Source organism: Triticum aestivum, chromosome 3B, assembly GCF_018294505.1.
Source record: "Triticum aestivum cultivar Chinese Spring chromosome 3B, IWGSC CS RefSeq v2.1, whole genome shotgun sequence".
Lineage (NCBI taxonomy): Eukaryota > Viridiplantae > Streptophyta > Magnoliopsida > Poales > Poaceae > Triticum > Triticum aestivum.
Window position 1 is genome coordinate 629,340,031 of NC_057801.1, and position 7,718 is coordinate 629,347,748.

Consider the following 7,718-nt stretch of genomic DNA (forward strand, 5'->3'; position numbering starts at 1 on the left):
GGTCGCGCAGGGGCCCTCACTGCATTGCCGCTACCACCAGACTCCATGAATGCATGCTGAAAACTGCATGGTTCACCTGCACGAACTTCATGACAGGCGGCATCGCGGCCCGGGTCAAGGGAATTACTGCTAGTCGCGCAGGTCGGGGTGGAAGTGCGGCGACGAGGCCGCGTCAGAGGATGGGATGCAACGGCCCAACCATCAGGGAGGAGTAGGGGATGGACGGAGAGGAGGGAACACTACCCGCGGCGAACCTACAGGAGGAGGAGAGGAGGTCAGCAACCGGCGGCCCGACGAGATCCAGGAGGAGGTTTTTGGCAGCGGTGCCTCGCTGGGGCGGTGAGGAGCAAGGGCACGGTGGGCGGGAGACCGGAGCGGCGCCAATCTTCTTGCTTGCCCAGCGGGGGCGGGCGGCGCCGGGTGGTGGCCTGGTAGGGAGCGGGGCGTGAGGGGTGGTGGCTAGGGCGAGCGGCGCCAGGTGGTGGCCGGGGTGCGCGGCGGGCGGCGCCAGGTGGTGGCTGGGGTAGGGGCGGGCGGGGGCGGGTGGTGGCCGGAGCAGGCGGCGGGCAGCGCCGGGTGGTGGCAGGGACGGGGGCGACGGAAAGAAGTCGGAGGAGGTGGCATCGAGGCTTGGTGGGTGGGGAAAAGTGGAGGTGGTGGGGGAACAGTGGTGGGTGGGTTTATTCTTTTGGCAACGTGGACACGGGGTGTTAGCAGAATAACGGTAGTGTTAGCAGAATAAGGTCTTAAGGGGTGTTATCATAATAGACCCACCCTATATATATATATGTATATATATATATATATATATATATATATTGTTGTTATAAGAATGATCATGATGCCCTCATGTCCGTATTCTATTTTATCGACACCTCTGTCTCTAAACATGTGGACATATTTTTGATTTTGGCTTCCGCTTGAGGACAAGCAAGGTCTAAGCTCGGGAGAGTTGATATGTCCATTTTGCATCATGCTTTTATATCGATATTCATTGCACTATGGGCTGTTAATACATGTTATGTCACAATACTTATGCCTATTCTCCCTTATTTTACAAGGTTTACATGAAGAGGGAGAATGCCGACAGCTGGAATTTTGGGCTGGAAAAGGAGAAAATATTAGAGACCTATTCTGCACAACTCCAAAAGTCCTGAAACTCCATAAAGTAATTTTTGGAATTAATAAAAAATGTTGAGCGGAAGAAGTTCCAGAGGGGGGCCGCCCACGAATCCATGAGGGTGGGGGGCACGCCCTACCCCCTGGGCGCGGTCCCCTGCCTTGTGGGCCCCCTGGCAGCCCTCTGCTGACCATCTTCTGCTATATGAAGTCTTTTACCCTGAAAAAATCATAAGCAAACTTTCGTGACGAAACTCCGCCGCCACGAGGCGGAACCTTGGCGGAACCAATCTAGTGCTCCACCGGAGCTGTTCCGCCAAGGAAACATCCCTCCGGGAGGGGGAAATCATCGCCATCGTCATCACCAACGATCCTCTCATTGGGAGGGGGTCAATCTCCATCAACATCTTCACCAGCACCATCTCCTCTCAAACCCTAGTTCATCTCTTGTATCCAATCTTTGTACCAAAACCTGAGATTGGTACATGTGGGTTGCTAGTAGTGTTGATTACTCCTTGTAGTTGATGCTAGTTGGTTTATTCGGTGGAAGATCATATGTTCAGATCCTTAATGCATATGAATACCCCTCTGATTATGAACATGAATAGATTTGTGAGTAGTTACCTTTGTTCCTGAGGACATGGGAGAAGTCTTGCTATTAGCAGTCATGGGAATTTAGTATTCGTTCGATATTTTGATGAGATGTATGTTGTCTCTCCTCTAGTGGTGTTATGTGAATGTCGACTACATGACACTTCACCATCGTTTGGGCCTAGAGGAAGGCATTGGGAAGTAATAAGTAGATTATGGGTTGCTAGAGTGACAGAAGCTTAAACCCTACTTTATGCGTTGCTTCATAAGGGGCTGATTTGGATCCATATGTTTCATGCTATGGTTAGGTTTACCTTAATAGTTCTTTTGTAGTTGAGGATGCTTGCAATAGGGGTTAATCATAAGTGGGATGCTTGTCCAAGAAAGGCCACTGGTCCACCCACATATCAAATTATCAAAGTAACGAACGCGAATCATATGAGCGTGATGAAAACTTGCTTGACCATAATTCCCATGTGTCCTCGGGAGCGTTTTCCTTCATATAAGAACTTGTCCATGCTTGTACTTTGCTACCAAAAGGATTGGGCCACCTTGTTGCACCTTATTTACTTTCATTGCTTATTACCCGTTAGAAATTACCTTATCACAAAACTATCTGTTACCAATAATTTCAGTGCTTGTAGAGAATACCTTACTGAAAACCGCTTGTCATTTCCTTCTGCTCCTCGTTGGGTTCGACACTCTTACTTATCAAAAGGACTAAGATAAATCCCCTACAATTGTGGGTCATCAAGACTCTCTTCTGGCGCCATTGCCGGGAGTGAAGCGCCTTTGGTGAGTGGAACTTGGTAAGGAAAAATTTATATAGTGTGCTGAAATTTACTGTCACTTGTTACTATGGAACACAATCCTTTGAGGGGCTTTTTCGGGCTATCTTCACCCTGACCAGAAGAGCAAAGAGTTTCTTCTCAACCTACTGAACCTACTGAAAATGTTTACTTTGAAATTCCTTCGGGTATGATAGAGAAAGTGCTAGCTAATCCTTTTACAGGAGATGAAACATTGCATCCCAATTTACACCGAATCTACGTGGATGAAGTTTGTGGATTATCTAAGCTTGCAGGTATGCCTGATGTTGTCAAGAAGAAGGTCTTCCCTTTATCTTTGAAGGGATATGCATTGACATGGTATAGGCTATGTGATGATATGGGATCATGGAACTACAAACGATTGAAATTGGAATTTCATCAGAAGTTTTATCCTATGCATCTTGTTCATCGTGATCGTAATTATAAATATAATTTTGGCCTCGCGAAGGAGAAAGCATCGCTCAAGATTGGGGGAGGCTTAAGTCAATGTTATACTCATGCCCCAATCATGAGCTCTCAAGAGAAATGATTATTCAAATTTTTTATGCTTGGCTTTCTCTCAACAATCGCTCCATGCTCGATACTTCTTGTACTAGCTCCTTTATGATGAAGACTATTGAATTTAGATGGGATTTATTGGAAAGAATTAAACGCAACTCTGAAGATTGGTATCTCGACGATGGTAAGGAGTCAGGTATGACACCTAAGTTTGATTGTGTTAAATCTTTTATGTATACCGATGCTTTTTGTGAATTTAGCACTAAATATGGACTTGACTCTGAAATAGTAGCTTCTTTCTGTGAATCATTTGCTACTCATGTTGACCTCCCTAAGGAGAAGTGGTTTAAATATAATCCTCCCACTAAAGTAAAAGTAGCTGCACCTATTAAAGTTGAAGAAAATACTATCACTTATAATGATCCTATTGTTCCTACTACTTATGTTGAGAAACCACCTTTCCCTATTAGGATAAAGGATCATGCTAAAGCTTCAACTTTGGTTCGTAAGAGTAATACTAAAACACCTACACCTCCTGAGAAAATTAAATTTGAACCTAATATTGCTATGGTTAAAGATCTTTTGGTTGATAATATTGATGAGCATGTTATTTACTTCTGTGATGAAGCTGCTAGAATTGCTAGACCTGACGCTATGAATAAACATAGACCTGTTGTAGGCATGCCTGTTATTTCTGTTAAAATAGGAGATCATTGTTATCATGGCTTATGTGATATGGGTGCTAGTTCCAGTGCAATACCTCATTCCTTATACAAAGAAATTACGCATGATATTGCACCTGCTGAGATAGAAGAAATTGATGTTACAATTAAGCTTGCCAATAGAGATACTATTTCACCAGTTGGGATTGTTAGAGATGTTGAAGTCTTATGTAGGAAAGTTAAATATCCTGCTGGTTTTCTTGTTCTTGGTTCCCCACAAGATGACTTTTGTCCCATTATATTTGGTAGACCCTTCTTGAACACTGTTAATGCTAAGATAGACTACGAAAATGATGTTGTTACTATTGGTTTGGGAGATATGTCTCATGAGTTTAATTTTGCTAAATTTCATAGACAACCCCATGATAAAGAATTGCCTAGTAAGGATGAAATTATTGGTCTTGCTTCTATTGCCGTACCTACTAATGATCCTTTAGAACAATATTTGCTAGACTATGAAAATGATATGTTTATGAATGAAAGAAGGGAGATAGATGAAGTATTCTTTAAACAGGGACCTAATCTGAAACACAACACTACAAAAAGAAGACACATCCGTGACATTTTAGGCTGAACGGAATTTTTTCTGTCATTCTTATGACACTTCTATGACGATAATTGTGACAAAACCCGGTATCATCATAGATGTGGTGGGCTCCTACTTCTATGACAAAAAATCATGACAGAAAATGGGCTTTTCGTCCTGGGCAGGCCGGAGACGCAGCTGCATGACATTCTTTGGGCCGTCCATGAGGGGAAAACCGTGGTAGAAGCCAGGGCGAGGAAAATTTCGGCGAGTTCCCGGTTACGGTGGGTGGTCGGGGGCCGAGCGATGCGCATTTCTCTCGTACACATACGCACGTGTGTGCGAGGCGTTAGCTCTAACTGAACCCGAGCGAGGCGTTGGGCTCTAACTGAACCCGAGCGATTGCACTGCAGGCTACGCGTTACTGAACCCGATCGAGCGATTCCTTCGCTACTACTGCTAACTGAAGCCGATCAATGCTGCCTCTGGATGAATAGTGAGTGTTGCGGGGGGGGGGTGGATGAACAGTGAGCGGTGGGGGTGGATGAACAGGACCCCGTGGCGTTGCCTCTGGATGAACAGGACCCCGATCGATCGAGCCGGTTGGGGCTGGATGAACATGACCCCGTGGAGGGATGGATGAATAGTAGACGATGGAGGGGTGGATGAACAGTAGCCCGTGGAGGGGTGGTTGAACAGGAGCCCGTGGAGAGGGGTGGTTGAACAGTAGCCAGTGGAGTAGCGTGCGGTGGAGGCTGGATGAACATGAGCCCGTGGATGAACAGTCGCAGGTGGAGGATGGAGGAGGTCGACGGTGGATGAACAGTAGCCCATGGAAGCTGGACGAGGTCAACGGTGGAGATGAACAGTATCCCGTGGAGTCCTGTTTTGCGGTACGCCACACCCATCCCGATGAACAGGACCCCCGTTTCGACCATAGCGCTCCAACACAAGTCCGTTTCCTTCGTTTTGCGGTACGCCACACCCCTCCCGATCAACAGGACCCTGTTTTGACCGTAGGAGGTCCAACACAAGTATGTTTCCTCCGTTTTGCGGTACGCTAGACCCCTCTCGATGAACAGGATCCTGTTTCGAACGTGGCCAGTCGAACACAAGGCCATTTCCTCGGTTCTGCGGTACGCCAGGCCTCGTTTCCATCGCCTATTCCGTCCAAGCCCTCCCAATGAACACGATGACGCATTTCGTTCCGACCCAGCCGGTTGGCTCCCCATGAACACGACGACGACGCTGTTTCTCCATTCTGACCCAGCCATGTACACGAACCCTGGCCGTACGTATGCGCGAGTAGGAGTTCAAGACCCCGCCTGTATGTATGTATGTGGCTGTATTTTCTTTCTTGCACACTGGACGCTGTACATATGTGTACATGCTACGTGCGCACCTCTACTATGACACGTGTGCGCCTCTACATCCACCAGTATGTACGTACACATTCACGACCATAATGACAACACTACGTATGCTTCAACCAGGTGGGTCCCGACTGTTAGGCACTTCCTTGTGTGCGAAGATGTAGCTGGTGGGTCCCAGTAGTCAGGGGGGCAAATCGTTTTTTCCCGGACGCACTTCCTTGCGTGCGAAGATGTAGCTGGTGGGTCCTAGCAGTCAGGGGGAAAACGTTTTTTCGTGAAATACGGTGGCCCGTTCGGTGGGTCCCTGCTGTCAGGTGGAGGAATCATTATTTTCCGCGTAATAAGGAGGCACTTCCTTGCTGCGGCCGTGGACCCAGCTGTCAGCCTCTCCACATACAGTCCATGTCCGATGGAAGTCATTCCTTGACCATGTTGACCATGCCGCGCCGAGAGCACCAGGGCGGTGGACGACGGCGAGGCCTAGGAAGGGGACGACACAGAGCCGGGGAAGACGCGGCAGTGGATGCCCACGCGTAGAGGAGTATGTGGGTTCACTGGTTCGGCTGCGCTGTGAGGCTGCCGTCGCCGCAGAATAACAGGGTGTGTGGGTGAGTAGAGGGATGGCCTGGCCAGCGGTGGGAGTAGTAGGGGCGATGAGGCCTCCGCGGCATCACAGCCGGCCACGGGAGGCAGGAGCATGCAGCACGACCGGTGCTGCTTTGGGCGGCTGGAGCAAGAAGACCAGAGGTTGAAGAAGCACTACGGCCGTTGGATGGACATTGTACTGTCACTGGAGCTAGAATCATTCATATTGACTAAAGTTGACAAAGGCCTCCATCCCAGTCAACTTAGTAGGCCCACAAGTCAGCCTCCCACCAAGGTGGGTCCCAGCTAGCAGGGGGGTATTAATATTTTTGTGCATAATAAGGAGACACTTCCGGTGGGTCCGTGCTGACAGCGGGGGGAATGTTTTTTTCGTGAAATACGGTGGCCCGTCCAGTGGGTCCAAGCAGCCAGGGGGAAACGTTTTTTCACGAAATACTGGTGCCCCATTCGGTGGATCCCTGCTGTCAGGTGGAGGAATAATTATTTTCTACGTAATAAGGAGGCACTTCCTTGCGGCTGCCGTGGACCCAGCTGTCAGCCTCTCCATGTACAGTACTCTTCCGATGGAAGTCGGTCGTTGACCACATTGACCACGCCGCGCCGAGAGCACCACGACGGTGGATGACGATGACGCCTAGGAAGGGGACGACACAGAGCCGGGGAAGACGCGACAGTGGAAGCCCTCGCGGAGAGGAGTACGAGGGTTCACTGGTTTGACTATGGTGTGAGGCTGCCATCACCGCAGAATAACAAGGGGTGTGGGTGAGTAGAGGGATGCCCTGGCCAGCGTGGGAGTAGTAGGGGGCGGTGGGGCCTGCGCGGCAGCACAGCCAGCCATGGGAGGCGGGAGCAGGCGGTCCCGCCGGCACTGCTTTGGCGGCTGGAGGAAGAAGATCAGAGATTGAAGAAACATGAAGGCCGTTGGATTGACATCCAACGGTTATGTCTGCAAGAATCGTTTGTTGACATATATAATAACTAAAAAAAATCTTGCATACGCGTCAACTTAACATGCCCACAAGTCAGACCACTCCCTCTTTCTTTGAATAATTTATATATAGCTCATTGCAACTTCTTATGTAATTTATTGCAGTCTTTTTTTTGGTTGGCCAGGGCCAATTTCACATATTTCTGTGGGTTCCAAACTATTTTCAATACCGAAATGTCAAGCTAGATTTAAAGTACTTTGAAGATATATTTAAATTAGGTTAATGCCCAGTGAAATAGGAATCTGAAAATGTGATTTTTTTAGAAATTATAAAGTAATTTCCAATTTGTCATCTGTTTTTATATTTACAACCCATTTCATATTACTTTCAAGATTTGCAGGCATCTTGAAAGAGTTGCAGCCCATTAAGTCGTAGAAAAATAAGTAGGCCTGGATTGGGTATTCTTCAGAAAAAATAAACTGGGCTCATTTTCAGAAAGAAAAAATAGCTAGACTGGTCACATG